At 32.9% G+C, this 16,981-nt stretch overlaps 1 protein-coding gene and 1 long non-coding RNA gene across 9 annotated transcripts in view; one reads left to right on the forward strand and one right to left on the reverse strand.

Annotated features, from left to right (window-relative positions):
- Positions 1-16,981, forward strand: part of SEMA3A (semaphorin 3A) — a 465,420-nt gene that overhangs the window by 347,043 nt on the left and 101,396 nt on the right. The gene's annotated exons all lie outside the window — the stretch shown is intronic.
- LOC306668406 overlaps positions 13,894-16,981 on the reverse strand; it is a 50,916-nt gene continuing 47,828 nt past the window's right edge. Inside the window, exon 4 of the long non-coding RNA XR_013765862.1 lies at positions 13,894-15,729. This is a non-coding gene — a long non-coding RNA (uncharacterized lncRNA). The remainder of the gene's footprint in view (positions 15,730-16,981) is intronic.

The raw sequence follows: 16,981 nt of genomic DNA on the forward strand, positions 1-16,981 counted from the left end.
CAGGGGGTTTGTAAAAATAAATAGACATATATTTAGTGATGGAAGCATTATCCTACCCCAATTTATAGAAATAGGTTAATAAACTCTTTCAGGGTAGACAAATAGAGAAGCTAACCCTAATAGTCACACAAAGATACTCTTACCCTATGCCAGCATCTTTAAGTCATATGAGTTGACTTCACTAACACAAAGTCACATATTTTATTAGTGCTAGGGCTTGGACTAACACCTTTGTTTGAAGGATTTTCACTTCATGTTGCTTCCTCTATACTGTAAATTAGGGTTTTCTGGAACACTTCTATCTAATAGTAATATAATGCAAGAGATAATTTTTATTTTTCTAATAAGTAAGCAGATTAAATTAATTTTAGTAATATATTTCACTTGATTTAATATATTTGAATTATCTTTTCAGTGTGCTGTTACTACCCTTTACTTTGTACTGTTTTTGAAATTCAGAATATATAATTTACTTGTAGTTCAATTTAGTTCTACAGGACTAGTAATTGCAGGAGCTCAATAGCCTCATGTGTCTAGTGGCTGCTGTATAGAAAAAAACGTGGTCTAAGAAGGTAAAGGTAGGCTACAGTGCAGAATGATTGGTGGTCATCATGTCTACCTTAGCATTTGTGTAAGAAATGTAATATCTTAAAGTTTAAATCCAATATTTTTGCTTGTCATTTTAACTATTATTAACTAATTTTAACTATTTTGCATTTACCCTATATTAAACATCATTGTCTCAAAAACTTAATGAGCTTTAGCAGTTAGAAATAACTGAAGTGTAGTCCAACATATTGCACACTTGAACTTCAAGAGGGTGAGGAGAGAAAACCATATCTATGGTTGCAATGATTTTGAAATGGTAATAATTTTTCAGAGAATTTTATGGTAAAAGTTCCAAACTGTAGGCTTTCAGTTGCTATTCCCCAGTATACAAATATGTGGAAAGGGCCCTTATTTCCAGGGGAAAAGGGAAGAAATCACTATTTGTCTAGAATATTGTATGGTGTCATAACTTTGCATGAAATAGCTCTGCTCCCCTGCTTTTTCTTCATGAGAGCTCATGAAAGCCCTCATGCTTCTTATAGAAAGGACATAACCTTGTGGATCTAATAACCTTGTCATGAAAGCAAATGCATGTACTTGTAGCAGGTCATAAAGATATAGCATTGTCTAAGTAAATAAGGTGCATTTGACTGCATTGACTATAGATGCAACAGGAATATAGGGACAAAAAAGAGATCATGGAATGCCTTGGAATAACAGTAAGATTAATCAGTGTAACCTTGAAGAAGAGGTGAGACTAAATCTCAGCATTGCACTGTGAGTCAGCTTGGACAGCAGGAGAGCTGAGGAAGAAGAAATAGCAGAGTCTGGGGAGGAAAATCAGCATGTAGAAATGAGAATAGCAGTGAGGTAAAAGGAAGGACATAATGAGCAAAGCAGACCTACTGGAATAGATGTTTTATTTATTAAATAGATTTGACAGAGTACTGGGAAATAACATTTATATCTAGGTTTCTTCAAATTTGAAGCTACAATTATGCTCAAGTGCTATAATCAATATCCAAGTGACCTTGAAAGTAATTTGTATTCAAATAAATGATTCAAAAACAATAAAATTGCCTTTAATAAAAACAGAGGCTTTTTTTTTCTAAGCAATATCCTAAGATTAATGGCGAGGAAAACAAATGCAAATGTCTGCCCTCAAAGAGTTCACATAGCACATAAAAATCTAAGTTCAAGCATCAACAATCATAAGAATTGTGGTTCCAACAAGTAATATTTATTGAGCAATTAATGTATGTCCTATAGTATCTGCTTTGAATGCATTATTTCACTGAATTGTCATAAAATATGATGAAGCATTTCATTTTACTAATAAGAAGACTAATGTTTCCAGGGTCATCTGAAATGGACCTGCGGTGATCATTTTATTCAAAAGTTAACATTGAAGTCCAGAACCTACAACTTCAAAGGCAGCACTAACAGCCTACAGTAGGAAAGAAAAAATAAAATGATGAATTCTGATTTAAGAGATTCAGTCAAGGATTTTTCCTGTATTGTATCTCAAATATACTTAACACATACCTAGTTTTATTTATTTATTTATTTGGTACTAAGAATTGAACCCAGGGATGCTTTTGCCACTGAACCACATCCCTACCTCTTTCATCTTTCATTTTGAAACAGGCTCTCACTAAGTTGCTTAGAGTCTCACTAAATTGCTAAGACTGGCCTTGAACCTCATGCTTCAGCCTCCAGAGCCAATGGGATTACAGGTGTGTGCCACTGTGCCCAGTTACATACCTAGAGTGAATGAGGTGATGAGAGGAAGTAAAGAATCTCTTGGAGGAAATAAAAGCTGTCCCATTCAATTGGATTTAAAAAAATTAATGAGGAATTGATGGATGTAGAAGACACATAAGGCTGTGGGAGCAACAAATAGGACAAAGACCATAATCCAATGAGCAAATGAAGATAATCCAGTGTGCATTCAGTATGATGGTTTGCAAAGAGCTGAGGCCTCAAAGTTTGAGAACAAGCTGAGTTTAGGAAGTTAGTCAAGAGCTATGTAAATTTTTAGCAAGAGACTACCACTATTACCATGATTAGTTTTGAAACAGATTTCTGGTGTAACTATGGGAAGAAACAAATAAGTATATAGGTACAGTCTACTTGAGACTGTGGCTGAATTTGGTAGTGGCACCATGATATTCTAGATTGAGTGAAAGATTAGAGTAAAATGCTAATTTTTAAAAAAGGAAACCAACTAGAAATCAAAGTTACATTCAGATTTCATAACTATTAAATGAACTATAACAAATGAAACAGTTTGAACTTTCCAGTGGAAAATATGGGCTTCCAATTCTTTTGTGATAATTAGGCCAACATGTTTTGTAGTGGGTTGTGGTTCAAACACATTCAATTTGCACTCCTGAGCCTACAAACAAGCAGTATTTATTTTGTACATAAAACACAAAGTTATTATGTGTAAAGTTATGTGAATTTCTCACCCATACTATGGAACAAAAGATAGTTTCTCCAAAATTGTAAATCCAGAGAAAGATATTTTGTATAAATCAAATGAGAAAGCAATTCAAATGCACTTTGTTTAAAAAAACATTTTCCCAAACAAGAAACACTAAACAGAAAATAATGAAGTTTAATATACACTGTTTACAGTGATTTTACTGTCAAAAACCACTAAGCTAGCTGGGCACAGTGGTACATACACCTGTAATCATAGCAGCTTAGGAAGCTGAGGCAGGAGGATTCCAAGTTCAAAGCCAGCCTCAGCGAAAGCATGGTGCTAAGCAACTCAGGGAGACCCTATCTCTAAATAAAATACAAAATAGGGCTGCAGATGTGGTTCAGTAGTCCGGTACCCCTTAATTCAACCCCTAGTATGTCCGTCCCCTGGGGAAAAAAAAAAAAAAACACTAAGCTATGCTATTTGTAATGCATTTAAACTTCTATTAATTATGTTATATATTATGAAAATTATATTCATAATTTATCCTTATTCTTTCCAATTGCTCCTTCACTGTGACTACTTTTTATCATAGTTTTGCTGTGACTACTTCTTATCATAGTGGTTATTATGTTTATTAGTAATAGTGGCTATTGGCATATTTGATGACTTTCTCAACATTTTATCATTTTTTTTCTGATAGCTCTGTGATCTAAACATTATCTTAACTTTTCATTTGCAGAAATGACAGTTTCTGAGAGGTTCAAGAAGTTACCTATCATTACAAAGCTAGTAAATCTGTCTCATCATGATAACATATGGCCTTTCTAATAACAACAATATTATACTCCACTGGGATTATGTTGTACCATGTGTTTATCAATATTCAAGTCTAAACAATCTCAAAACATTGAATTTTAAATTAAATGTTCACAACTTGCATAATAAAGAACCTTCCTGAAAGTAGAATTTAATTTTTTGTGTTGAAAATGTGACAGTACTTGTCAACTTGGTGAAATTCGATGGCATTGACAACAGTGTCCTTTAAAATGTTGTGATAATAATATAATGAGTAAATATTGTTTCAATAAAATAACTGCTAGGATAGCCCACAGAAACAGCTCCATCTGTTACTACTAATTCTTTCCATAAAAAGATAACCAAAAATCACCAAAACCCAGTTAACCTACTCTTAACTTCCATTCAGATACTTGGTGAATGGTAATAGTCTTTATAAAATGAATTATAATTATTATTTTACCAAAGAGGGAAAATCTAGAATTTGCAGTATTAATAAAAGTATACTTAACATATAGAGTCCTTAAATTACCAAAACGAAAAAGATTTTCCAACACTTGTTCAATTAAGTTTAACAATAATGCACTTGTTTTTCTCCTAATATTTTGATCATGTCATTTTTCAATGACAGAAAAATCTTTGCAACAGTAGATGCTAGGAATATTGCTATAAATTAATAAATTCTAGATTGTTTTAAAAACAGAAAATACTGAATTTCATATGGCATCTGTATTATTACATAATAATAGGCATATTCATTATTCCATTGTCCTCAATGTAAATGAACTTATCTAGCTATTTCTACCAAAAAAGATGTTGAAATATTACCATGTTTGGAAAACAAAGCTACATTTCATTCAATTTCAAATTTCTATTCATGAATCTTTAAAAATTCCAGGTAGAACAAATGTATTTTGAGAAATATATTTATGTAAAGGGTGAGATGATCCTTTAATTATTGTCTACAAAATTGAGTGCCATACATCTTTATCTTTCATTTAACACAAATATTTTTTATCTTTACATATTTTGCTGTTATATGTGGTCATTTAACATCCTTTCAAAATAAGTGATAGAAAAGTTGGTACTACTACCTGAGCATAGCTTTGAAATCTGTACATTTACGGGCAGCAAATAACACCATTTCAAATTGTCAGAAATCAAACCATATATAATGACTACTTTCCATTTTTATTTTATTTTTATTTTCCATTCTGCCATTCTAATTCAATTGTGCATCTCTGGTCACTGAAAGCAATCTTAGGAATTGCTGAGTGGCTAAAATGGAAGTCTAATGGGATCTAAAATCAATTCACAGGTCTGCCATTGATTCATTGTGTGACTTTTACTGCCACTAAAATGACGTTAAATTGGTCTCCTCAACATTTTCATCCCTTAGTATTTGTCTCTTGCTAAAAAACACTTATCTGATGCACACTAAGCTTGTATACTTAAGAAGATAGGTTACTGATGAAGAAGTACAGTTTACCTTTTTTCTATTCCAGTCAGTTACCTCACTTGAGATTCTCACAGAGCATTATACAAAGGCTAAAAGTCTGAATCTCTGTAGTGTTGCAGATGGGGTTTTGTACATGTGCCAGGGTTCAAACTCCCTGACATTTTCTTCTTCTTTTGATTTATACTTTGTTGGCATTTAGTAGTTAGCTTACCTCATATTTAAATTGCTTAACCTGAAAAGGATAAATATTTAGTGTCCCACATTTACTTGCCCTCTGTTGGCCTAAATCTTGGGGACAAATGTAAGATTTGAAGAAGGAATACTCACTCTTGGTATAATGTTATGCTAGACAGTGATGTTACCACCTTGTCAGCAGTCATAGTTACACTATCAGTAATGTGGAAACATTTTTAAATTAATGCTAAAATTTCATAGGATCTTAGACATATGTAAAGCTCTTTTCTAGAAAGATATAAAAACTATCGGACAGAGGAATAGGAAAAGATTATGTGGGTAGTAAGAAAGATATTGTCATTTCTAACATACAAACACCTGGCGAACTAGAAGTGAGATGAAAAACCCTGTTTATAAAGTTTATCAGGCACAATCTCTGGTTTTTCAACCTCATGATTACAAAAAAATTTCATAGGAGGTAAAAAGACAACATTACATGATATATTTGCCACAAAAATTATAACAAATTTCTTCCCATTTACTGTTCTACCTTCTATCAAAGTCTGAAATTTTAATAATCTCCTAAGACAAAAAAGAAAAGCACTTTTAACTATACTGTTAAAAATATATTTTAATCTTGAATATTTTAATATGAAAATTAAGTGGGAAATTTTATATACTGCCACTTTTTAAGTCCATTACTATATTGAAAATAAAGCTCAGCAATATCTGATATTTTCCTTTTAAAAAACTATATGTCTGATATCTTCCTTTCAAAAAATTATATGATAAACTGTGACTATAACTGCCAAGAAATTCTTGCTTAAAAATATTTTTAAAAGATACTATAGCTAATAGCTACCATAAAGTTCCTCTAATTCACTGTTTTTCCCACTCTTCACTTCAGAATAAAGAAATTTTAAACTCAGTTTGATTAAAGTTCTGAAATCCATGGGTGCTTAGTGGTAAAGCTGAATTTAAGCTCATTTCTCTCAACAGCTAACTCAGCATCCTTATCATTATAGTTCATTGCTTTGCTTTCACTGCCAAATATATAAAAGGAAAGTCACAATTATCTGTATGCCTCAAGCTACTTATGATTTTTTTAAATAAAATAAATTTCTGTGAGTAACATTAGATAATTATTTTATAATTGTATAATTGTTTTTTTACCTTTGTTTCTCCAGGCACATATTTTGTGATTACAAGTCATATCATGTAATTTCAGGGGAACGTTTTCATGATTATTTCACAAAAATAATGTTTACTTATTGGAAATGAGTTGACTGCCCCTACAAAATCGATAAGATCTGTTTCAGTACTTACTATTTATTTTTATTCTCACAAAAGTAGCTGGATTTAAGATGATTTCTATTTGGTGAAGCAGTCAGCATATATCAAATATTATCAAAGAAAATAACTGAAAACATTAGGGAAGCAACCGGAACACAAGAATCATACAAAATTTAACCCCCACACCTCTGCATACAATGGACAGGAATGACTAAATGCTTCGATCTTCTGTGGATAACATGAAAGAGGAAAAGGGGGGAAAAAAGAAAGTAACATCTGTTAGTAAAAAGATTTAATGAACAGGGCGGAGACTAGTTGAGTGTTGACATAGAGCAAGAGAAAAGAAAAGAAAGATAAAATGCAGATACAAAATTATTTATTGTCACATATCATAATAGTCCAAAGAGAAAATGTTTGACTTAGGAAGAAGAAATTAAAATAAATGCAGTTTGATTTATATTTAATGTACTTAAAAACCTATAGAAGGTTTTCTACAAATGTTTTCATTGTGATTATATTATATATCTATGTATTATATAGTGCATTATGTGTGTATATATACAGATATATTTTTCAACTATTGCAATACTCAAAGCAAAAATATTTCGTGGATACTTTATAAATTTCATAGTAATTTCAAGTTTGCAAGTTTTGGTATCCTAAAGTGTGTTGTTGCTGATGGTGTTTTTTATTTTTAGAATTGATGTCATGTTATACTGTTAAAGTATAGATTCCACTATCATGTAATTTAATATTTCTAGGATACTGAATGTGAGAGCAGCAATTCCCAGTCTTCTGTCTGGTGGATGATGTGTGTGTGCATGTGGCATTTTTAATGGGCACAAGACCACCATTATATGTAAGGTGTTCTGGAATGCAAATGGGAAAATTAATGACATTAAAGACTTAACCTTGAATTGGCCATAATTTCTTTAAAAATAATAGTAAGATAAAAAGAAAGCTACTTAAGTTCAGAAAAGCAGGCCATGTTTAAGGTCAGAGACAGTGCAACATAGGCAAGAAATGGCAAGAATCTGTGATCTCAGATGTAGTGGGAAAATACTTGGGAAATGTGAAAAGAAGGACCTTTGCCTCTGAGATGGTGCCTGCCTGCAATTGACTAACTGGACTCTTCTACTAGGTACCAGACCAGAGGTTTAAAGGTTACAAAAACATATGGTTTAACTTGATGAAAAAATACTTCTAAATCACATCTCACTCCCTCCACTCCTTCATCCCTCCCTGCTTCCACTGGCTCTATGCAGTCAGGTCTCCACACCCAAGCCAGAGCTATCATCTCAAAAAACAAAGGGCAGACTATTACCTTGTCTAAGGCCATTCCTTTGCCTCCTTTTTATTCTAGCAATTAAAGAAATCTTCCTTTTTGTCTTGGTTCCTCCTACCTCTGCATCTTTGTATGGACCACTCCCTTCCCTCTCCTGACATCTGGGAGCTCTTTCTCTTCTTTAGGTTCCCTCGAATTCTCAGCCTCTCTTCTTGTAGGTCCTTGAACTTATTATTTCTGTTACCTAGGAATATCTTTCCTCACATGTTTTCTTTAATAAATCCATCTTATCCTTCTGATCTTGACTCATGCATTACTTCCTCAGAGAAAGTTTCTTTGACTTCTTTTTATATTGTAGATAATGCCATTATTATACATACTCTATTAGCAACACAAATGTGGAGGTCAACAATAGACACATATATTCTGCTAAGTGCTATAATAAAATTTAGAGAGAATGTCTGAAATAGGTTGTATATTTGTGGGTAGGATTCACATCACATAAACTCCCTGAACTATTGAGAATCATTTCTTTGTTTCTCAAGAGTTTATTCCTCTTGGATTTTTTTTTTTCTTGTGCAAAAAGCTACAAGGTGAAAATTAAAATGAGACATGAAATAAAAGTCCTGTTTAGTTTGAACTCCTAGGTAAATACTAGCAAATCTTTCTCAAAAAAAATCATGAGACCTCTATATTGCAATACAAGTGATTTTCTATATTTGACGTATATCGTGACTTTTATGTCAGGAATAATTTATGATTATTAACAAATAAAAATGCTAAAATGCTAATTTTTTTGGGTTAGCATAATTGCATTATCTCTCATATGCATATAACCTAAAGAGAGAACAGATTTAAATAATTCTTTTGGAAGCAACATTTACACGGATGTGCAATTAAAAATTATCTTGCTGTCCTTATGTAGCAAGACAGAAAAGAAGTGGAGAATATATACACACTTATAATTTTAAAAAAGAAAGAAGAAAAAAGGGAAAGAAGAAAAGGAAGAAGGAACATATGTCAGAATCCATTTTGGTAACTGACATGGCTAACAATGGACTTTATCACATCATAATTGTATCTCTTGATTCTTATTCTGGGTTCTTTGTTCCAATAGGAAGGCTCTTTCTTCTTAGACTTCAGTATTCTGAATAAGGTAGGACATAAAGATTTGGGGGATCTTCTCACTCATTTACTGCAATAAAGAAAATGCAGAATGTTTTGAGTAAAATGTACATTTTATTCCTGAAAACTGACACATAGGAAGCACTACATTACAAAGGTGATGTGATGTTTAGCAGTAAATTTTTTGAAGCTTGGAAAAGTGGGAGTTTTAAGGTGAGAGGGCAAAGGAGGCAAGCAGAAGGCAAAGGGGTTGACATGTACAAACCAATATTCAACAGGTAATAACCGAAGGCAGCGGTACAAGAAAACTGTGCTCCATTGTTTGAGTTTCAAATTAAAGCTCTCTGAGGATAAAGGAAATTTTTATTTTGGTCAAAGAATTGCCTTTTATCTTCCCCCATCAGCAATCCAACTGGCATGAGATGACACAATCCATTTAACAATCAGGTATTTCAATTTGAGAGGAAGCAAGTTTCCCTTGACTCTCTTTAAATGCCACTGCCACCCCACCCCCTTTTTTTTTTGGTCTGTATATGAACAACATGTATTTGGCATGTAGAAAACATCAATTCACTAATACTCTTAGAGAGCAGATTGTGAGCTAACTAGAGTTTAAAACTGAGCAGAGTGTACAGAGTAATGAAAAAATGCAACCTGTATGTCCATTAGAAAAAGTAAGATGCTCTAATATTGAAGAACTCTATTTGTTCATGACTTATTGCTTTAGATTCTAAATAAAGCATCTTAGCATTCTATAGTGCTTAGCCAGTTGGAAAAACAAACAATCAAAATGTCTCTGTTTAAGCTCATCACTCACTACTTCTTAATAAGTCATTACCTTTCTGAATGTTCATATTTAGAAGAGTAAGAAGTCATTGCCTAAACAAATGGAGGGAAAGTAAAGCAGTTTTATCTAAGCCTGACTGAGTTTCAAGAAACCACTTTGGATTAACCACAGTATTAGATTGAGATTTAATTATATCATTTTACCTCAAAGGGATATTGTAATCAAATGCGTATAATCCAGTAAAGCACTCTGCTGAATAGATTCTGAATTGTGACACTGAGATTTATTATTCTAATTTCTCCCTCACATTCCCACCCCAGCTCTCTTACTGATAAGGCATATGCTATTTTAGTCTGGAGTTTTCTTTTTAGGCTAGATAGATGAAATATAAAATATTCCGTGTAAAGGTATATTCTACCAATCCAAACCATTTTCTTCAGAATGGTGTCTTATACAGTTTAGACTCTTGAAAATATTTTTAACTTAAGTAAATTAATGTAATCACCCATATCAGTATAGTTATTACAACTTTAAAAATATCAGTTTTAAGAAACTAATTTTGTTTTTAAGAGAAAAAAATAGTTAAAAGCATTCATTTCATCCCACTTGAACTTGTTTTCCTTGTTTCTAGGTATGAGCTTTGATTCCATCTTGCATTGTTGATTCAGCTTTGTGTCATGGGCTTTTTTTTTTCTTTGCATTTGAGCTGAATCTTTCCTCCTTGCAGAACATGCTACTGCCAGGTTACAGGTTGTTGCCACAGATATTTAGGCAAATCAACTGCAAACATTGTTTTCCCTCTCTATTCTTTAAAGAAAAATGATGAAGGATATCATTTTAGAAATGGAAAGGAGGGTATTTCATCATTCAAACAGTATTAGTTCTCTGATTCTTAAATTCTTATATTTTTATTAAAAACACATCTTGATCTATCCTATGAAATATTCAAACTGACTTAACCTAGTCCCTGAATTGCATGGTTTTCCTTTTAAAGTTCTTATCAACATTTTTCCAAACTAACTTCAAATCCAGGAGCCACATGCACTTCTTCCTCTACTGCAGTATAAAATATGAAAATAATCTTGCATAATATTTTGTTATTCAGAGAATCCATGGCATTGAACTTCAGACTTTCAAATGTTCTCAAATATAATTTCTAGTTTTTGTTTGATAAAAGGACAGACTAACTTTGATTCTTTCATGGTTTAATAATGCTGTTTTCAAATATATTTTCCTAAGAATGAATTTTCATAATGTCTTACTTTATTCTCTACATATATATTTAATATTTCAAGTTCAAAAATGAATATTATATCATCAACACATTTCACAGCCTTTAAAATTTAGTTTGATTACACAGTTTTCATTTACAGTTAACAAATCAAGGTGTCTAAAAATACACTACATAAAATCTATGAATTATTTGTGTATGTGTGTATAAATACATGCATATATAAGCCAAATGTATTCAAATATGTATATATGTGCACACATCCCTTTGAATTGTATAATTATGAAAAAACTCAATTTGCAAAAAGAACCCTAAAATGAATTTTCCAAAAGAAATGACAACAACCACTTTAAGGGGAGTACATTTTTATTAGTTGTTTATGCAATTTAAAAATCAGATTATAACTATATGTGGTTTAGATATATATCATTTTAGTCAAGTAATTAAAGTCTACAGACTGTTAAATAGTATATTCAAACCTAAAATTGCATTATAATCCATACTTTCAACATTGTCTTTTTAAATCTGTGAAGTAATATTTGCAATATGGTATTTGTCAAAATATGAAAAATTGACAAATTTTATAGATTTGTACCCACGAAGCTGAAAAACTTACTCCTATTGAAAAACTGCATTTAATTTTTAAAAATGGCAAATTGTGTACTACTTATAATTAATATCAACATGCATAATATATGTTAAAGCATATTTTCCCCTGTAAGTGGAATGCCAAACAGAACATGATGCTGAACTGACATCTTGAGATTTCCTTCATAACTAAAGAGAAGTATTTTATACTGATTCTCTGAAAACGGTCTGCAAAGCGGTGCTTGAGATGAATGCTTAACATATACTTTTCTTTTTACTGAATGGAATTCTTTTTCCTAACAGCTCTAAATTGTCTCATCCCTGAGTCTTAGGAGGCTTAATACTTCAATGTGTTTTTTGCTCTTATCCAAACCTAAGCTCTAAAAAGTTGAAAAAATAACTTTACTTTTTGGAAAAAAATAAATGCCCTCCCCTATTTAAAATTCTGAGGAAAAAAATGTTAACATGAAAGAAGATTCAGAGTAAAAACGTGTCCTCTAGTGAAGGATAATTTCATGTATTAACTATGCTGAGTGACTTCAGTGTCAACTAGATCAAATTGCACCCTATATTTTTGAATTCCCAAATGAATATTTCATATTTTAATGGTTTTTATCTTGTTAGCCTGGAATGTAGAAAAATAAAAAGAATAGGATTGTACATTTCACATCATTTTTCTACGTATGTCCAATTTTATAATCAAATGACAATTTCTTATGGTCTTTAAATATGTGTCAAAAAGGTATTCACAATCTATCAGCATACATACACAAAGAATACCATTTGTGCCACATTAAAATAGTGGTAATAAAATTGGATTGTATGAGACAGAAATCCTTAGAGTTTCTTAAAGACAAAACTGGCAATAAAAACCTTATTGACAACTTTTTTATAGTGATTTTGGGATGAAACCAACAATATGGATTTATAGAAGAATAATAAACTTGAAATGTTTTTTGCCTTTAAAATTGCATGAGTGCTTAGATTTAAACATATACATAATATAAAAGGCATTAGTATAATATAGTTCTATACAAAATGCCATGGAAACCCCAAAATGATGATGTTCAATTTTGCCTAGGAGTATTTGCGCTAGTTTTAAAGAAGGTTAACACAAGAGTAGAGTCAATCCAGAAAATGGAAAAAAAGAACACTTCAAGGCACAGAGGAATGGGAGTAAATCAAAATGCAAAAACAAACATGAAGACCAATCAGAATAAAATAACGTAGTACTGTACAATAGATTTTCAGAGAACAGAGGTTCACGGAATGGTGTTCAGGTAACAAAAACACCAATAAAACAACAAAATACTACTATGATGTTACTCCTGAACACTTTTCTACATAACTTCCATTTACCTTTCCCTTATATTCTCTTAGGGACGCTCTTCCTGACTCCCTTATTCCCAATCCCAAGCTAAGTTAAGTCATCATATGACATTGTTGCTTAAGAAATATACATTAAAACTATATGAATGTGTCAAAAGCATTTGTTTAATGTGTCTCTCCTACCATGCTGTAAGTGGCAGAGAACTAATACTCTAACTTTGTGATTCAACTGCATGACTCTGCTCCCTGGTGTGAGGTAGAATCACAAAAACTACTACAGAAATGAATGAATACATATCCAAATACTATGCCAACTAAGTTATCTTATTTCCTACATCATGAATTTTTAAAACATTCTAAATGGGCAGATAAGAGTTTGGCAGTTTATAGATGAGAAAACTGGGAATTGAAATGTTAAATAACACAAAATCACATCTACAAAATCATAAAGTCATGATTTAAACTCAGGTCTTTTTAATTACTAACCTCTTATTACAATAACTATGTTAAGCTACTGAAAATAAACTTGGATAATGACTGGGAAGTGTTTGGCCGAATGGTTAGAATAAAATAAATATTTTTCTTTAAAAACTTAGAAAAACAAAGACATGAAATTAACAGTAAATCTACTCGCTTTTTGCTTAGTAAAGAAATTCTTCTAAATTATACATTTTGTCTACTGTAAATGGAAGAAAAGAATTTGAATTATGAAGAATCTGAAAAGAAATTTTTGTATATGGAAAAAGAGATACCAGGCATGATGGTATACACCTATAATCCCAGCTATGCTGAAGGCTGAAGCAGAGGATTGCAAGTTCAAGGCCAGTCTTGGCAACTTAACAAGACCCTGCCTCAAAATAATAACAATTAAAGGATGTAGTTCAGTGGTAGCACTCTTGCCTCACATGCCCAAACCTTTGAACTCATTCCCCAGTACGGAAAAAAAAAGGGCGGGGGGGGGGGGGCTGGAGTATGTGATAAAGTGACTGGGTGAAAAGGAATAAAGAATGAAAGAGATTGGTTAGGAAGTTAAGCAAAAATCTAGTCTATATAATCACAGCATATACCTGAATGGTAAAGGTAGATGAAAAACAAACAAACAGCAGAATTGCTTTGCAGAAGGACTACAAAGATTTATTTGATAATTGATAGTAAAGAATAAATGAAGCAGAAAAGCTAAAGGCATGTTTTAGACATGATGGTGCCAAATAATGTGATTTTATGATAGGATTTGGAGCATCCTTGCCAGAACTATCTTGGTAATAGGATCCCTGCCTTGCAAAGCAAGAGGTTGGTGCTTGGATTCTACTCTGTTGAGGTCAAGATGGAGAAGGGACCTGCAGGCAAGGTGGGAGTTAGGTAAAACTTTAGCTAAAAAGGGAAAAAGGAGGAGTAGTGGTGTGAATGAGAGTTGTGACTTCACTTCTGAGTAAGAATTTCAACACTTAAAAGGAAATAAAATGATAGAGAGCCAGACTTAACATTAGTAAAGGTACTTTTATTGAAGCAAGGGGAGGACCAATGGAGGAAAAGGAAGGGGTATTAAAGGAAATGGAGAAAATAAAATAGAGATGGGAAGAACAAATAAGTGAAAACAGAACACAATACCTAGCAATAGGCATTCAGAATTTCCATATTCAATGAAAATAACAACCAAAAAAAGCCTTGGAAAAACTCCAGGGAGGTTGAAGGAAGAAAACCATTGGTGTTTTCCTGTACCACCCTTTAAGTCGAAAAGTGGAAATGGAATTCAAAATAAAATGTTCCTGTGGAAGGCATAATTGAGGTAAAGGGGCAAACACAGAACAATTTACATGTGAAATCTGGCTGTGAAAGGAACCAAATTCTAGGGAATGTAGTTCAGCAGGAAAAACAAAGTGTGCAACCTTCTAAATTTATCTTTACATGTCTGAAATATCTTTCTCAATTAATCCCTCTAAGACACCAAGACTTATCTTTGCTTCTCAAGTCTATCATTTGTTACATAGGCCCCTGGTTATCATTTTGAGCATATGAAGAAACAAGTTAAGACAATTTGTGGCACGGTAAGATTAGAAATAATAGGTCCTTGTTCCCAGAATATTTCCTGAGAACACAAACCACATCTTTATTTTTGCCATGAATTTAAAAAATCACACGTTTCATGTAGAAGCAACTTGAATAGTTAAGCCCACTGTCTTCTATTATAATACCTTGGCTATGTATATAATTATTGTGAATTCCAGATCTGTTAATTACCAGTTGTACCTCCTGAGGCATAAGCAGATACCTTCACTGTAAAATGAAGAAAATCATATCTGCCTCCTAGATCATTTTGTGAGGCTAATAGATGCAATAGGAAAAAGAACAAGAATAAAATAAAATAAGATAAAATAAAATAAAATAAAAGAGTAAGCATATTGTTATCACGTAGAAGAAAACACCCTTTGGTGCTAGGGAGGTTAAAGTCATCCACCTCAAACCTCCAAAGCAACAGATCCTGGACTCCAGCAGAGGTGAGCTGATTCACAGACTATAATCTTGTTCAGCACAGACCTGGCACTTTCCCCTGTTCTGTTGACATTGCCTTGATTTAATGTGAGCACTGGGGAACATGCTGGCAAAGGTTGATAGCAGGAGTAGTGATTGTGGTGGCCACGTCAACAGCAGCAGCCGTCATGCCTTCCATGTGCATTTTCTGCTTCTGCAAAATTATCACATACAACCACAGAGAGTTCATAATAGCTGGAGGGGTAGGGAAAGCAGAAAAAAAAAAAAAAAAACAGTCTGGCCCCTTCCCTAAGCCCTTGTGGTTGCATATCTTTGCGAGCTAAAATAATGGTAATATGCCAACAACAGCAAAAACAAAATCTATATGGAAGGTAAGCAGTTAGGGTTGACCACACATTTATGGCTCAGTTGTACATTCCTCTTTCTAAAGAGTAGACTTGTCTAAGCTTCTAACAACGAGTCTTTTCTCCCTGACAATCCATCCATGTGCATCTTTTCCACTTTGCCTCCTTCATTTTTAAAAAGGGCAAGAGGATACAAAGCATTAACAGAGAATGACACCTTCATGTACTACGAAAGGTTAAGGAGGATACAAAAAATTAGAGGAAAGTGAGAGGTGCTTAAAATGAATTTTATCATATAAATAGTTCAACAAATTTATTCCATATTTTCTAATTGTTTATTCCCCATTCAAGGCTAATGAACATTTTGCCTGCAATTAATATTCTAAATTTCAGAATTCACATTGGTGCCACAGTTAAAGTTTGACACACAATTCAGGATATTCCTCAACTTACTTTCTATCATATTTTCTCCATTCCTGGTCTTGTGGCAGTTTTTCATTTCCATCTGTGTTCACTCACTGCCCTCATCTCAGCCCACCAGTTACTTTTTTTCTCCCAGAGCAGTGTCTAAGATTTTATGGTCAGTTTCAAAGCTCTGGGTAACATGATATCCTCCTACATCTATGTTCTCATTTCCTATGACACCCCCTCTTATCCTCCCTTTGCTTCTCCTAAACTTCAATGCAACCCATTGATGCAGTTAGCCAAAAAATATCTCATTCCAAATGTAGCATCCTCCCTCACTAATATTGACACATCCTTATCCTTTATTATTAACATCCCTTGAGAAACCCACATAAGTAGGTACAGTATCCATTACATAGGCATTTTCAGGTTTCAACTCTCTGTAACTTTCCCCCCCCCAATGCCTTTAGCTTTGACAGTGTATAACAGCGTATAGCACATTACACATAATTTTTCAGAATACTGGATGGTCTGAGAGGAATCCCTTTCTAACCATATCTATAAAGACAAAAATGATACACCTACTGTAGTGACCACATCCCCCCATTTGACTCAAGGTCAGGAATTTTGACTTGAGTACCAGAGTATCAGAGCAAATAGGTGTTGTTATGCCCTATTTATTCAATAACTGTAAAA

The sequence above is a fragment of the Sciurus vulgaris genome (genome assembly GCF_902686455.1).
Source record: "Sciurus vulgaris genome assembly, chromosome: 8".
Classification (NCBI taxonomy): domain Eukaryota; kingdom Metazoa; phylum Chordata; class Mammalia; order Rodentia; family Sciuridae; genus Sciurus; species Sciurus vulgaris.